Source organism: Boleophthalmus pectinirostris, unplaced genomic scaffold (assembly GCF_026225935.1).
Source record: "Boleophthalmus pectinirostris isolate CB_2022bp ecotype Guang Dong unplaced genomic scaffold, ASM2622593v1 HiC_scaffold_2, whole genome shotgun sequence".
NCBI classification, from domain to species: Eukaryota; Metazoa; Chordata; class Actinopteri; order Gobiiformes; family Gobiidae; genus Boleophthalmus; species Boleophthalmus pectinirostris.
In genome coordinates, this window is record NW_026571152.1 from 16386848 (window position 1) to 16405033 (window position 18186).

Here is an 18186-nt window from a genome sequence, read left to right on the forward strand (position 1 = left end):
AGTAAGTTAATCATGCGAGGAAATTGTTGGTGTATTTTGACTTCATAGAGATGTTATCCCTATCTCAGGGGAGACAACTATAGGCTTCAGTACAGTTCAGATCTGTGGAGAGGCAACTCTGTTCTCAGAGGGAATATTGTATTTTTGAGCAATACAAAAAGCTGCGATGAGTAAATGCTAGCTGGATATGTTTAAGCAGGTGACAAGCAGGTGACTGACCCTCCAACAGAAAAGTTGTGACGTACACCTTTAAATGTACAGTTTCTAACTTCCTGGCATTAGCACATCACCTGCATGATGGCATGGAAATAGAAGTTAAAACCATACTTTGAAACATTCTCCATGGAGGTGGATCAATTTTATGCCATACGGTGGAATTTTAAAGCCAAAAGAATATAATCTCATGGAAATAAGAAGCCAACTTCCAAGCTAAATAAGAGACAGGATTTTGAAGATGCAATCCCACTCATGGTTCAGTTTTTCAGTGCAATAAAAAACAACAAAAAACTAACAAAAACATGCTTTTATTTTTATCTATTTTGTGCTAAAAGTGACATATTATGGCTTTAAAAGTATCTTGTAAAGCATGTAGAACAACACAAAATTGCCCTCCAGGATAAGTAACATTATATTGAGTGAGTGATCAATACAGGATTACTCAAACATGAACAAATCAATGGCCATACAACAGTGAGCAGGCTAATGAGAGAAAACCATTATAACAGGCTTAAAGTGTGAATGACAAGTTTGGACAATTCTCGAATTTCTACTTTAGTTAGTGGGATAATATCATTTGTACAGATAAATCATAATTTTATACCAATCAATAAGCTGTTTTGCGAAGAAAAGTTGAAAAATATGAAATTACAGAAAGTAGAAAGTTCTGTTTTAGAGAGTTCCAAAGGACATCACAGTACAGGTATCCAAAAGTTCAACACAATTTACATGCAAAATATATATTTTTTCTGATATTTTAAAGATGATTTCAGCAAAAGAAATTTTCTTTGTAAAATACAGACGTTTTGGCTCAGTGTACTACAAGGTTGCTAGGAGTGGAATTCCCTAGCGTGACGTTATGATTTCCTAGCCAGACTGGCGCCACCTAGTGCCTCTGCTCAATTTCATTTCTCTCCAGCTGCTAGGTCAGGAATTGAAATACACTAGACGTTTTGCAAGAACCCTGGAAGTTCTAGCACCAGCCAATCAGCGATGACCTGTGAAACCATGACCGCCTTTTGTGCTACAGCACAACAGTAAACAAAGCGGTCGAAATGGATGTAGATGAAGCCATACATTCTGTGTTGACAACGATTCGCGAGATCAAGGATTTAAAGCCGGAACGAAGAGAATGTTGGGTGAATTTTATCAAGGGGAAAGACGTTATTACCCTTCTTCCTACAAGATTTGGTGCATTACATACATCATGACCAAATAGCAGTAATTGGTTAAATAAAAAAGTACCCGCCTACCGTCGAGCGAATAAATCCTAATGCTGCGAGGTCAGACAGTTTCCACAAAGTGAAACCAACTGATGTATCAGGCTAATGATTTCCAAAAAAAAAAAATGTTTTAAAATGTTTTGCAAAATCTTATATATAATGATCTTAACTGTGCTTTAGTCAGATGAGAAGTTCAACCTGTCATAGGCATGTAAAAAGTTTATAAAGGTCTATATATAAATAAACAAATAGTAAATGCACAAACAATAAAAATAAACATAGACCCAAACTCATCCTCCTCTTCACTGTTGGAGCTGTATCTTGTATCTTTTTGATTCTGATGTACTCCCCCTCTCCACACTTAGAGGCTCACTCAGGCATAAACTTGTCCCAGCATCAGTGCGGGCCCCGTGAGTACCACGACTGGGACTGATATGGGGGTCTTGCTGGAACTGTTGCCTGGTAACTGCTTCTCCTGCTGGGGCACAGCTCTGACAGGAGGGGCTGTTATGGGGAGGGCATAACTGGTGTGTTCAATTGTGTTTAGCATCGATTGACATTCATGTATTTAATAATTGGACAAATCACCTAGTTTAAAGGTCCTATGTTACACGGAGTTGACTCATGTGAGCTTCAAGCCATGTTATAATGCAGTTAGCTCATCAAAAACATACCTGGAGTTGTGTTTTGTTTCATTCACATGTTTGAGTAATTCTGGTTTATTTGTCTGTGTACATCTCCAAAGCTCAAAATGCTGCGTAGTTTTTTTTAAGTTAAGTTACCTTTTGTTCTGTAGATATTTGAAATGTGTGTCGAGTTTAAAAACACAGTGGAGCACTTCCTGTATTACCACATGACATCAGAAGGAGGAATAGAGTGTTTTCAGTTTGAGAGGAAAAACTCAGCCTAAATATGCAGGGTTTGTGCGTTAACCTGATGATTTCTGTTTGTGACTAGACCCAAGAACTCACTGTATTACAACAAAAATACACTTTAAAATGATTCATTTTAGCTGCACCCATCTGTATTTAATAACATTGGCCTATAGAATGTTGGGATGTCATTCTTCTCATTCTTCTCCTCCTTCTTCTACTACTACTTCACAAATCTTACGAAACTCCATCTTGATGTGTGAGGTTTGTCTTCTTCTGAACTTTACTGCCACTTAACTGATGTAAAACGATGACAATATTTACTACAGGATTATCCCACCAAACCAAGTCTGAATTAGGGATGTAACAATAACTGAAATATTGTTTTATCGTATCGTCAAAGGTCTCAGAATAATAAAATGGACCATCACAATATATCGAATTACAAGTTTCGTCGCTTAAATTAATAGTTATGGAGCTAAAAAAACAACAACACAGGGAACTACGTAGACCATGATCCTTTGGTCCATTTAAGGGGAAACTACATGAAGCAATAACAGTTCTAAGCACTTTGGGTTAAAGGGACATTTCGGAATTTTGGACATAGGACCTCATTTCCTAGTGAGCCAGAGTGCTGGAGACGTGTGCAGACACTTTTTTAAAATATTCCATCCAGTCCTTGTATTTGCAGAGGTCACTGGTGCTAGGCTAATGCATGCCAATGGCCATAGTTAGCCTGCCACTAAAAACAGCAGCTGCTCAGACATAAAGAGTTGTACTTCCTGATAGAAAGCTTGACAGCAGTGGACTGATATATAAGAAATTAGTCCCTGAACATGTGATGATTCAAGCAATGCAAGGTTAGTTTTAATTGAAACATTATTCTAATGACAAAGACATTTACATCGACAGTGACAGGCTAACTATGGCCTTTGACATGCACTAGCCTAGCACCATCGACCTCTGCAAATACAAGGACTGGATGGAATATTTTAAAAAGTGTCTCCACACGTCTCCAATACTCTGGCTAACTAGGAAATGAAGCCCTATGTCCAAAATTACGAACTGTCTCTTTAAGTCTTATCAAGGCATTTAACGTGTTAATGAAAGAAAACACACTCCAGGTATATTTGTGATGATTTCTCATGAAACAGCTGCAGTCTTTCTCTGTTAATCCATTCACGCTGCTACAGCTAGTCCATCCAAACTTTAGAAACTTTCCACTAAAAGCACCAAAACTTCTTCATAGAGACTCCATGCCATAGTCTGTGCTTCATGCTGCTAGTCCTCGGTTGCCACGACAACGGGGTTTGTACGTCTGGATCACATCTTTACCATAGTTTGATTTATGTTTTTAACTTTATAATCACAGAAAAACACAATAACTGGATTAGAGTATATATAGAGTAGATATACTTGATTCAGATTTTGGAAATAAAATGGACCACAGAGATATTTTCAATCATTATTATCTTCAATGCGCAGACGAAAAAAAAAAGTACAGGCATGTCTTTGCACTGGACTAGAATTACCTGAGGACCTCTGAGTTTGCAGAATTACAGTAGGTCAAATCCAGGGACATTTTTACAGACATTTTTTACAGACATTTACACAGGACTAGAAACATAGAAGGCGTTCATACTTATTACAATTTACCAGGGGACCGCAGGTAAAATTAATCTTATGTGAAAAGGGCAATAGGCACATAACTTGCAATATAACAGGCAATATACCCATGATAAACTTAACTTGGAATTGTAAAACGGTCAAATAAAAAGTTTAATGAAAGTGTTAACACCCACATTTTTTGCTACTCGGCTATGTGTTAACCTGTGATCTTTATGGTAAGAGTCGATTCCTGTCAATGCCCTTTTATTTGTGTTTAAACAATGAGCAGAGGGACATTTCTACAGGTCCAGAATGCTGACAAATGCATTTCTTTTGTGTGGCATCTCATCAATAAAAACAGTTTGCTCACTACATGCCATTAGAACAAAAGGCCTGTTCAAAGTATACACAATTCACCTTGAAATAAAATCCTATAAATCTGTCTTTTTTGCTGTTTTAAAAAATGTGAAAATCAAAACTAGTTCTTTTTTGACAGTGGTCCAAAGTTATTCCTCACTTATTTTCTGCATTCTGAGCATCCTATGTGTTCACTACAATGATTTTGATCAGCACTTTTCACAACTTTCAGCAGCAGTAGAGTTTTGCCATGATGGTAAAGCTAATATACAACTAGTATGCTAACACGCACTCCCTGATCAACAGACATTAAGATGCAAACAGTGTATATTGGACTTATTTTGACCTCACGAGCTGCTTATACAATATATTTGTACATTTTGTGCAAATACACGGGGTACAGGGACTTAACATACAAATTTCTAGATGAAGGATATTGTACAGTCCCTGACAAAAGTCTTGTCGCTTATCCATTTTGTAGAAACAAAAGCTTATAACCTGACTTTAAATTAATCGATTGGTTTTAGAAATGTCTCATATGAAAGCTAAAACCCTCCCAAATTATGCTCAATATAGTAAAATAAATTAGCTTCACTGAAGAAAGATTGATCATTTAATGAACACAGAAAGGTCAGATTTTGGCAAGACAAAAGTCTTGTGGCCTTGTCATATGATGCACCCAATCCTAGATTACAGCCTCATCTGTGATCAGTTACTGATCAATCAATTAGTGGGTGTGTATAAAAAGAACCCCAGCACACCAGACCTTCACATCAACTGCAACTTGACCTCTGACAACATGCCTAAGATCCACCCTGAGACCAAAGCGTTAATTATCAAGAGGCTGAAGACCAGATCCACTGCTGAGGTGGTGACACCTTCAATGTGTCTCAGCGTCAAGTACAAAGAATAAGAAAAAGATCTGAAATGACTGGAGATGTTTTTGACAAGCCCAGGTCTGGCAGACCCCACAAGACAACTGCTCGGGAGGACCGTTTGTTGATTTGAAAATCCAAGGCCAGCCCCTTTTCCACTGCAGCAGACTCCACCAGGCCTGGTCACCTCAAGTCCCTGTGTCAACCACAACAGTTTGTAGAATTCTGTCTCCAAATGGCCTCCATGGTCGAATCAGTGCACAGAAACCAGCACTAAACAAAAGGCAATTAAAAAACCGTGTGGCATTTGCAAGGCCCACAGCCTGCTAAAAGGATGGACACTGGAAAAGAGGCAGAAGGTGGATTTCTCAGATGAATCCTCGGTCGAATTACATCACAGCCACCGCAAATATTGCAGGAGACCTACTGGAGCCTGCATGGATCCAAGATTCAAATAGAAAATAGTTAAGTTTGGTGGCAGAAAAATCATGGTCTGGGGTTCCATCCAGTATGGGGGTGTGCGAGACATTTGCAGGGTGGAAGGCAATATCAATAACCTAAAATATCAAGAAGTATTAGCTCCTCTTACATTCCCAACCATAAAAGGGGTTAAATTTTGCAGCAGGATGGTGCTCCATCATATACTTCTATCTCGACATCAAAGTTTCTCAAGGCGAAGAAGATCAAGGTGCTCCAGGACTGGCCAGCCCAGTCACCAGACATGAACATCATTGAGCATGTCTGGGGTAGAATGAAAGAGGAAGCATGGAAGGAAAACCAAAGAATCTTGTTGAACTCTGGGAGGAATGTAAGACGCTTTCTTTGCTATTCCTGATGAGTTCATCAACAAATTGTATGAATCATTGTGGAACCGCATGGATGCATCCTTCAAGCTCATGGGTCATACAAGATATTAAATGTGGATCTCACAGCACCACTACTTAATTCACTGACGTTATGCAACATATTTTTGTATTTGAAGTAAATTATTTGTTCAATTTTCTGTAGGTGACAAGACTTTTGTCTTGCCAAAATCTGACCTTTCTGTGTTCATTAAATGATCAATCTTTCTTCAGGGAAGCAAATTTATTTTAGTATATTGAGCATAATTTGAGAGGGTTTTAGGTTTCATATGAGACATTTCTAAAACCAATCGATTAATTTAAAGTCAGGTTATAAGCTTTTGCTTCTACAAAATGGATAAGCGACAAGACTTTTGTCAGGGACTGTAGTTAGTTTAAATAAGTGATAATGATACATAAAGGTTAAAGGGTTTGTAACTTACTACTATATAAAAGTACTACAATCTTAACCTGCAGATAGAGGACACGTACACGTTTTTCTCACTCTCTTTATCTGGACAGGCCTCATGTCAAAGCTCAGAACCTCCAGAATTCCCTCACGGAGCTGCAGGGGCTGCACTAGCACTGGTTCATGATTTGCTGCTGGGGATGATGTTTAGGGAGTCCTTTTAGGTTTATTTCCAATTAGTTTTAATATCAGTACCAATGTTTTCAAATAAAGCAAACAGTTAACGTTGCTATATTACGCAAAATTGATTCTTGTGAGCATTTAATCATATCATAATGCTGTTACCTCCTTAAAAACATATCCACAGTTGTGCTTAGTTTCATTTACACATGTTTCAGTAATACTTTGGTATTAGTCTGTCTACTTTTTCCATTCTGTGATGTCATGAAGTGGCAGTTTTTGAGTTAACAGCTACCTTTTACCTGTTGTTCAGTAGTGATTGACATGTACAGGGCTGAAATTATCCAAAAGATTTTAGTGAAGGTGTGTGGGGTTGGAGTCACAAGATAGAACAGAGTGTTTTCAATTTGAAAAAAGAACTCAACCCAAATATTCATAGGTTTGTGTGTTAAACATGTGTGAATGAAACAAAACACAACTCCGGGCATGTTTGTGATGAGAAAACATTATAATATAAATCAGAAAATAGCATAATATGGGCCCTTTAATATCTCTACCCTATAGCTTACACAGATCACATTTACATTATGGTGTTGTGCAAAATGATGATGATTGCTAATAATCTCTGGTTTAGATTCATAAAATGGGCTTTTCATGACACTGTAGTCTTTCCTTGTGTGAGTGCTTTGTTTGTGTGCGGCCCTATAGCTTTGATGCCCTCGCTCTTTCACCAGGCGCAATAAAAACAGTGTGTCTTTGTGCGAGCTGTGTGTGGACCTAAGAATGCACACAAAGAACTGATTTATGTACTGTTAATATCTATTTTATATATATATATATTTGTATTTCTCTGTCATATACTCTGTTGTTTGATGTCCTTCAAAGGTGCACTATGTCATTTTTTTGGTTGGGAGTCTATCACCTGCTTGTTTCTATAGCTATGTCAGTGCTCTGCCTGGAATGTTCCACAGTATGACATTAAACAGCCCTACTTTACATGTATTAAATTATAGATAGTTTTATAGCTCAAAAATACTTAGAAAAACAAGTAGTCTGACTGTGAGCGGGGTTGCCTCTCCACAGATCTGAGCTGTAACTTGGTCAGGTTTGAAGATAGAAAGGTTTAATGCCATACTGTGAAACGTTCAACAAAGCAATAACAACTCCATGCAGAAAAGTTACACAATGCACCTTCAAAAAATCAATAAATAAAAAACCTCAGAGTACACACGCTCCACAGGCTCACAGCAGTCACTTTGGCCAGAGCTCAGGAGAGAGATGACCCCAGACTAGAAAAGGAGCATTGTTCTCCTCCACAGAACAAAGCAAGGGCCAGGAGTGATTCCATGTTATATGCGTGGTGTGGTTTAAAGGGCCACTGTTTGCTGATCTATGTTATAATGTTGGTTCCTCATCAAAAAGATACCTGGAGTTGTGTTTTGTTGCATTCACACATGTTCATTAACACAATCCTCTAACATCTCTACTATATAAACCGTACTTAAAGATCCAACATAATGAAAAATACAGTCTTGTGAGCTTTAAGACATGTTAAAATGCTGGCAAAGGAGACTACCTGGACGACTGAGGGACTTTTCATGTGAAAATGCTGTTACCTCATCAAAAACATACCTGGAGTTGTGATTTGTTTCATACACATATGTCTGAGTAATCCTTTTTTGTTAGTCTGTCTACATCTCCAAAGCCCAAAATGCACTGTTCCGCCTTGTGATGTCAGGAAGCTTTACCTTTTACCTTTTGTTTAGTGGAAATGGGAAATTCTATGAATGAAATAATCCCAATGATTCTTTTAAAGATGTACAGCATTTAAAGACACAAGCTATGACAGTGTGTTTTCTTTTTAAGAGAAGAGATAAATATGTCGGGTTTGAGTGTTAAATGTGTAAATGAAAAAAAAACAAGTGCAGGTATGTTTTTAATCAGGAAACAACATTATAACATAGATCAGAAAATATTGTAATATGGGCTCTTTAAGAATCTCCGTAGCCTTGTTCCCTGCTGCCCCCATCAGCTGCTGTATACACCAGGTTCAGGGAGAAGGACAGTGGTGTGCTTGTGTAATGGACAGTTCATTTACTGCTTCTTTTGTGCGAGTCCTGGAAGTGTTGATTTGAGCTGCTGTGCGCCTCTGCAGCCACGGACATGTCTCCGATGGCAACAATAAACACCACAGGTTCACCCAGGTTCAGCCCAGCAAGAAGAACGGTGAGCCGAGAATCACATGTACAGCAGTTGTACAAATCCATTCAGTCTAATGCATGGTTCATGGCAGGATTTTTTTCTGGCCTTTGGTAGATGGTAAATGGTCTTTTGTAAGGGTGTAAAGTCATGTATGTAGCCTGTTTGTCTCCATGGAGACGTTGCTTTCTCTGGCATGTTCACTTTTGCATTAACTTATTTATCAAGAATTTATCAATTACAGCTATGTTTATTTCAAGAAATACCTTATAAAAACAATATACACATCTAATACTACAATTATAACAGACACAAGTGTGAGGTGGAACCTTCAGTTCAAACTTGCATAGTGTACCCATAAAAACATGATTTTAGTATTAGCTAGAGTGCAGTGTTCAATATGTTAAATAAATATCTATTTAATTATTGTTCATTTGACAGGGACAACATAGATCAGTGGTTGAAGAAGTCCTGAATTTTGTTACTTAAGTTAAAGTACAGATACAAGAGCAAAGAAATACTCAAATAAAAGTATCCTTTTAAAAAGTACAAAGTAAAAGTATTTTGCACAGATTTGAGATATTTAAATGTAGTGATTTTGATAAAGATTTGTACTGAACAGAATCAACTATATGGTATTGTATTTATTTTGACCTCCATTAGCTGTATGGAAGCACAGGAGTCATTGACCTATGGTGCATGTTTTTTGGGATGATGGGGGAAACCAGAGTACCTGGAGGAAACCCAGACACAGAGAGAACATGCAAACTCCCTGCAAAAAGGCCCGGGCAACCCGGGAATCAAACCTGGAACCTTTTTGCTGTGAAGCATGAGTGCTAGCCACCATGCCGCCGTTAATTGAATTTATTTGTATATTTTTGTTTGCTCAGACTACATATGTGTTAAAACTAAATCACAAAACATACTTTAAAAGTATAATGGAGTAGAAAGTACAGATACCTGCTCTAGTAAAGTAAATGTAAAAATACACTTTAAAATCGACTTAAGTAAAGTACAGATACCTAAAATGTATACTTGAGTACAGTACTTCACTAAGTTTACTTAGTAAAGTTAGGAATGTACTGTAAGTGGAAATGGAAGTGAGCAGTGGCGTGATTGACCCTTTGGTTGCTATGATACTTGCACTTGGATTTACAAATTAGCTGCTATAGCTGCTTGTCTTAATTGATTTCATTTGGCCGGAGCTGAGTGCTTTGGGTGACGTCACACTCCATCAGTCCACTTCTTTATCCAGTCTGTGGTGTGCAACATTCAGATGCAGGTATCACAGTGTTTATAGCCAAGGTTAATTTGTAGGACTGACCAAATTTATATGAAGATTTTAAAAATGAACTCCCTTTTAAGATTGTAACTAACAATGATGAATCATTGAGAGCCATCTTCTGTCACCTTTTACGAGGCTACAGTTGAACTCTGCTTCAGAGTCAAATCCATACGTCCTTGAGCGGGTCAGGTTTTATACGTTCCACTCAAACGCGTATTGACCTGCTGCTGCTGTAAACACTATGAAGGGGCTTCACAGAGGTGGTGCCATGAGGAGGGGTGTCATCAGCAGAGGGCACGACATAGATCCTAATCTCCATGTGTGCCTGGGGGGCCTGTTCACAAGTGTGCAGACGACAAGAGAGAGAGACAGAGACGTACAAAGCCGGTCAAGGGTAAGGAGCATGAAGAAAGCTGTGTGGCCTTCATAAGAATTAAAAGGTCTTATATTATGCAAAATTGACTTTTGTAAGCTTTAAAAACAAACCCAGAGTTTAGTTTTGTTTCATTCACACGTTTGAGTAATCCTGTATTATTAGTCTGTCTACATCTCCAAAGCTCAAAATGCTCTGTTCTAACTTTGGATGTCATGTAGCGGTAGTTTTCAAGTTTAGCCTTTGTTTAGTAATTCCAGGGCTAAAGATATCTAAAGGTGTATGGAGTTTAAAAACACAGTGGAGTATTCCTGTATCACCACATGACATCACAACGTAGAAGTGTTTTCTGTCTGAGAGAAGAACTCAGCCTAAATATGCAAGATTTGTGTTAAACATGTTCTTTGTTTTGTGTTGTGTTTTCTCCTTTTTTTAGTGTAAGCAGCCATCACATGCCTCACTCTGATTGGTTAATTTGCCTGTCAATCATGCCGTGACAGAATATAGCACGAGATCCACTCATCTTTGAAAGTTTTGTCAAGGCGTGCAGTTTTGGGTTAGCCTGATTCATCAGCTGGTTTCACTTCGTAGAAACCGTCTGACCTTGCAGCATTAGAATTCTTTCGCTCGACGGCAACTAACTGCTGCTATTTTGTCATGACGTATGTAATGCGCCGCTAACGGGACTAACAGGTATATTAAGCTTTTCCCAAGTCCCGTAGGAAGAAGGGCAATAATGTCTTTCCCCTTCATAAAATTCACCGAACATTCTCTTTGTTTAGGCTTTAAATCCTCCATTTCTGGAATTGTTGCCAGCACAGAATGTATGGCTCTTCGCTGATTGGCTGGTGATCGGACTTGCACTCCCGGGGTTCTTACAAACCATCTAGTGTATTCCGATTCCTGAACTAGTCGCTGGAAAGAGATATGAAATTGAGTGGAGGCACTGGCACTGGCTAGTTTTGGGTGACCAGGTAACTTCAGTACCATGCGTTGTTACTGCCACAGCATTGGCCAGTCGCCCTTTTGATGAAAATACCCATGCCTTATTATCAAGATCAAAGTTTGGATTTTTGGCACAGCCCTAACTATAGCTAGTCACATTTATCTGAAAAGGTTGAGCTACTTTGCCCAGACGCCCAACCTAATTATAAAAACATCCACGCGTGTAATAGGAAAGTGCACGACCACGTAGAAGAGTTCTCATGTCCTTGTTAGCTTAATGAAGAGGTACTGTGTGTGCTGTGGCAGTAATGACTAACCTGCAAACATGGATGTGCTATTAGAACCATTAAATGACCACGTGTACTGTGAATACAAATACAGCGAGTCATCACCCCGGCCTTGGTTCTGTTAACATTAGAATCATTTTAACATTGCATTAAAGTGGAGATAGTATGCATAATCAACATATGAACATTTTGTTATCATGGTTTTCCGTCATTGTAACCCTACTGAGCTGTATTGTGATAGATTCATGCATATTTGAGTGTTCCCATAATGCCCTTGTGATTGAGGTTTGAATGGTGAAAGAAAAATTTCGTCTGCATCTATTCAATATCTCAACCTTGCCTGACCTGCCAGACTCTTCTACATTCTATTCAAATCCAGAGACGTCCAAAATTTGGATGGTCCAACCACAGCCACTAATTTGTTAGTATGATTAATCAACTGATTTCACTTCGTAGAAACCGTCTGACCTCGCAGCATTAGGATCTGTTCACTCGACGCTAGGCGGGTACTTTTTTTTATTTAACCATTCGCGCTGCTATTTGGTCATAACGTATGTAATACACCACTAACGGGGCTAAGTGGTATATTAAGCTTTTAACAAATCCTGTAGGAAAAAGGGCAATAACGTCTTTCCCCTTGATAAAATTCTCCAAACATTTTTCCGGCTTTAAATCCTCAATCTCGGGAATTGTTGTCAACACAAAATGTATAGCTCTTTGCTGATTGGCTGGTGCCTGAACTCGCACTTCCGGGGTTCTTGCAAACCGTCTAGTGTATTCTGATTCCTGACCTAGTCCCTGAACAGAAATGAAATTGAGTGGAGGCACTAGGTGGCGCCAGCCTGGCTACTAATTTGTAATACGTTTCTCACAAATGCAGTAGACATCTCCTCTCAAAAATTCTCATAACATTTAGAAAATAATCTTATTTTACCTGAAATAAGTAATAGTTTGGTGATTCAGTTTTTGTTTCTGTAAAAAATCTGTAGTTTCTCAGTCCTTTATGTAGCTTTTTCTCCTTTTTTTAGGTGTAGGCAACCATGTTTGTTTTTGACACGAACAGAGCATGCGTCTCTCTGATTGGTTAATCCGCCTGTCAATCACGCCTTCAAAAATCAAGGAGACAGAATATAGCTCCAGATCCACTCATTTTGTCAAGTTTTATCAGAGTTTGTAGTTCTGGCTGGTCAGGTAAATCTCCACGTACTTATGAGCAACACTTTGTTATGCAAAAATATTAAACAAGACATAATATGCTATATAGTTATAATCAATGACCCCCGTGGATCATTACTTAATATTTTAGACACATTTAAATGCAAAACTGTTACACAATGCTCTTGAATCCTTGTGTATTACTGATTAAAGAAAAGTACAATATGTAGAGAAAAGCATGTATTTTCAGTGCAATGGCATCTTGAATGAGAATAAATGTTAGGCCTACTACAACACGCATAAATCACTTTAAATACCATTTTACTATTGATTTTTAATTTTGCATTTTTTAGCATGGACAATTCTATCCAAAATACAGAGACAATTTGCATACAAGGACATTTTTCATTTATTTAACAAAACAGAAGTGTTTTGGGAGACCCTTCACCCTTCAAGTGAAAATACATCTAGTGCACAAGTACATACAGTAAGTCGGAGTAGTGGGTCAGGGCTATATCTGCTGCCCACGTCCAGCCAAGAAGTAAAATTATAGACTTCACCAAAATAAAAATTTGAAAAAAATAATAGGTAATTCTTTTTAAAAATCTTAAATATAATGGTAACTATGTTTTAGTGAAATGAGGAGTCTAACCTGTCAAATAGACTTTAAAAAGCTTATCCATGTTATACTTTCTTCATTAACAAGAGTTGTGCTTTATTTAATTCACACATGTTTAACACACAAACACTGCATATTTAAAATCTCCTCTCAAACAGAAAGCACTCAGTTCCACCTTGTGATGTCATTTGGCAACTCAGGAAGTGCTCCATTGTGTTTTTAGACTTCATAACATTTACTAGAATCATCTAGATGATTTCAGCCATGGAAGTGCCAATCTTTACTCAACTCAAGATGAAAGGTTGCTTTTAACTTGAAAACTACGACTACATGACATCACAAGGCGGAATAAAACATTTTGAACTCTGGGGATGCAATTTTGTGTAATATAGGACCTTTAATACCATAAAACGCACAATACGTCTTAGATCGCGAAAACTCTGCTGACTAAACTCCTCGAGGAGCAGTGTGTATGTAGAAAGCGCCATCATTATTCAGAGCAGGAGAGGTCAGTTGGGGCTGTTAAAATAGCGAGATGTGGGTGGAGGGACAGGCACAGTGAATGAGCCAACAGGTAAATTGTATCTAGCTCAGGCTGCTGGAATGGTGACTCATGCATTTGAAGAGGAGTTATGTAAGCACCCGGCACACCTGAGGGAGGCCGTGCGGAGAGACTGGGGGTTGCCGCGGGGTAATATACTGTAGAGTTTGTATAGGATTCTACTGAGGAGAATCAGATACGTGGGTGTGTTTGAATAGTGGTGCGTAAGGAGTAAAAACATTTTATAGTAAGTGCGCTTTTAAATGAGTGGTTCAAGCTTTTGTACTGCTTAATTAAAGGGCCTATATTACACAAAATTGACTCTTGTGAGCTTCAAGCCATATTATAATGTTGTTACCTCTTCAAAAACATACCTGGAGTCGAGTTTTGTTTCATTCTCACATGTCTGAGTAATCCTTTGTTATACATGTGTCTACATCACTAAAGCTCAAAATGCGACTGTTTTCAAGTTAACAGCTACCTTTTACCTTTTGTTCAGTACAGATTGGTAATTCCAGGGCTGAAAGTATCCAAATGTTTCTAGTGAAAGTGTATGGAGTTTAAAAACACAGTGGAGCACTTCTACACTTCCTGTTTTACCACATGACATCATAAGGTGGAACAGAGTGCGTTCAGTTTAATAGAAGAACACTGGCTAAAAATGCAGGGTCTGTGATAAACATGTGTGAATGAAACAAAACCCAACTCCAAGTTTGTTTCTGAGGAGGAAAAACATTAAAACATAGATCAGAAAATAGCAAAATTAACCTAATTATGTTGAAAGGTGCATTGTGAAACTTTTCTGGTGGTCCGCTCTCTGTTTTTCTCTATGTAGATGTTATTACTTTGTCTGAAATGTATGGCATTAAACCTTTCTATTATCATGGAGACCAAACCAAGCCAAGTTACAGGTCAGATCTGTGAAGAGGCAGCCCCAGTCACAGTCAGAATGTCTGTTTTTGTAGGTATTTATATGCAGTAAAACCATCTGAAATGCACAGTAGAGCTGTTTGATGTCATATTTGAGCATTTGAAGCAGAGCAAAGAATATCCATGGAAACAAGAAGATGATGGACCCTTGACCGAAAACTTACACACATAGACTGCAAATATGAGTGGACATAGCTAACTTGCTAGCCACCGTGTGCCAAATAGGAAGTGCACCACGTGGCTCCTTCAGCTCCTTCTGACTCTGACTCACATTGGTATTTTGGCGCTCCTCTCTCTGTAACTGCTGCTGTGAGCCTCGTCATTTTGGTCTTAAAATGTTCATATTAACCCATCCTACAGAATCCTGAATTTTTTATTTTTTTTTTGCTATTTTGTCCGTCAAAAAAATCCTTTTCACAACATAGAGAATAACTCCATATTTGCTCCTGTAACCATTAGCATCGCAAGCCTCATTTGAGCAGCGTTACACAGTGCACCCTTAAAATTTTACTAAACAGCGTGCCTGCTCCGATTACCATATTTTCCGGGCTATTAGATGCGCTCTTAAGCCTCTAACCCCATCAAAAAACGACCGCGCCCCGCAATCCAGAGCACCCTATACACGAATCCACTCAGGTGTCCCAGCATGACTTCAGTAAACTACAAAGCTGCACCACCCACAGCGCACGCAAACACACACGGAGCAGACAGCGACCGAGCAGCGAAAAACACCCACAGCCACACTCATCACTCCACGTGGACGAGGAATGGAACGGAGGAACGAACTGAAAAAGCGAGTGCGATGTGCCTTTCTGAGCCACAACTGAACAACTGAGTCACTGCAAACACGGCAACAATCCAGCGGTCCCAGACAGCACCCTCCCTACACGCCACAATTGAACAAAGCCCAGAGTCAAACAACGTCTGACTGACCCATCTAACTGTTGTGTTTCATTTAAAGTCCAGTGCAGTTTATTTGTGAAAAAAGTTTGAAAATAATTTAATGACAGTGCGTTTTATAATCCATAATCTTTAATTTTTTTTTTTAACCAGGATAGTCTGGCTGAGATTAAGAATCCCTTTTTTTCAGAGGAGTCCATTCCCCAAAGGCGAGAGCGCTAACCCAATAGTTGTAGGGAGTATTATACCTCTGATGACATAGGCCAAAATAACAACATTCTTTTTTCTTCCATACAAAACATGCAAATGAGGCCAATTGTCCATCGAGGTATTGAAGATCTGGAGAAGGGTCCGGATGCATTGCACTGCAGTTTCACACTGCTCCTGAAGAAATTAACCCAAAACAGTTTTTTGAGCTGGGACAAGTGGGCGGAGATAGGGGGTAGGAAGCACTCCAGTCTTGAATGCAGTAATATATCATTACTCAAACATGCATGAACCCAAATAGAGCTTAGTGAAGGATAATGATGAGGAAGACTGTATAACATGATTAAAAGCTTATCAATTTACACTGAAGTGGAACTGAACACTAAATCAACTTTACCGTGATACTAATCTCTGTATATGATGTTTTAATCATATTGTTCTTCGTGTGTTCTGCTTCCAGTGGACACTGTTTCAACTACTATGTCTGGATACCTGTTATACCAATCACACTGTTCCTCATATGCACAGACCCCGCCCCTCTTCCCCCTCTAACTCTTTTATTTTTTAGTCCTACAGGTACTGCCCACTTAAACAGCTCTATTTGAAATGTGGTTGTGGGAGTTTAGGTGTTTAGTCCCACTTTAAAGCTTACAAGCCAAAAAAGTTGTAAGCGTAACTGCATTGCAATTATCTATAGGTTCTCATGTGTAGGAGTAAAAAATTCTCAATCCACTGAAACTTATGAATCTGATTTTCTGGTTTAGGTCCCAAATCTATCCCTAACAATATTATTTTTCCTACTTTTGACAGTTATTTTCTAATGACCTTACTATGAGTCATGTATTAAGTTATGTAACTGTAAATACACAGAAGTACACAGCTTTTTTGCGCCCTGCAGCAGGAAGATCACACAGGGGAATTGAACCATCGACCTGATCCTTGTTTGGGCCCACTATGTTGTCTAATATTCACTTTAATCAGGCAGAAATTAGCACAAGCCCCAGGTGACTGTGTAGTTATTAAACGTGGGCTTAGACAACATCTTTTCATACAGCCCTGAGCGCACAGCAACTCACAACATTACTGATTTATGTTACGCTGTTGAAATGATATAAAAACTGGTTTATTTTTTGCTTTTAAGCATATTAAAACATTCTTTCTCATCAAAAACATACCTGGAGTTACATTTAGCTTGAATTCACACTTGAGCAGAAAACCTCAGAAAACACTTTACCAGGATTGTAACACCATAGGTAGAAGGACCTGTACCTGATTTTAATTTGTTCTTGTCAAGAAAAATGCTCTTTACATCATGGATTGTATGGCAGAAGCAGATATGAAAAGACAAAACAAAACACTGAGACTGTTAAATATAATGTGTAGCATTTTCTCAGAGAATAACAGGGTCACCTCTTTTCATGGGTAATCTTCAGCCTGTCATGGTGCATTTTCAACAGTGCCAAAGTGCAAGTAGATGTCAGAGATTAACTATAAAGACACAACTGCATGACACCCTGCATATTTAGTTTTTTCTCTCAAAACGAAAAACACTCTCATGTGGTAGCACAGGAGGTGTTAAATTCTGCCAAAAAATTAAGACATACAAACTATATAAATCACAATTCTGAATATGTTTTTGATTTTCAGTTTTTCAACAATAAAATAATGCCTGCTGAGAAAAATCCATTCAACTTTTTTTTCTTTTTTTCTTTTGTGCTTGAAAGTGAATGAAACACCTCTCCTGTGTCAGTGTAACTTCGCTTACTATAGTCCCTGACCGCAGCCTTATCCACACGTGCCTAAGAGAACGGCGTGATCCATCGCTGTGAGATAGTAGGGCGCTGCATGCGTCCCTCCCTCTCCTCCCTCTCCTCTTCTGATCGTGACTGTACTAACAAAAGCTCTCATCTGGGGAAGTTGGTTGCTCTCCATGTGCAGACACCCTGGTTGCCGGGGAAACGGCTCTAAAGTTGTGAGCAGGAGGCGGGCAGACGCACGGGCCTCTGCAGTGCAGCAGAAAGCACCAGTGTGAGCCCGGACTGAAGAGGAAAGAGCTACTGCCACAGTGCTCCTGATCCTCCTCTCACCTGGACAAGTGAAGAAGAGAAGTGCAACACAGCTCTGTCTGAGAAGGACCGAACTGCTGCTACTGCGACGGCAAAC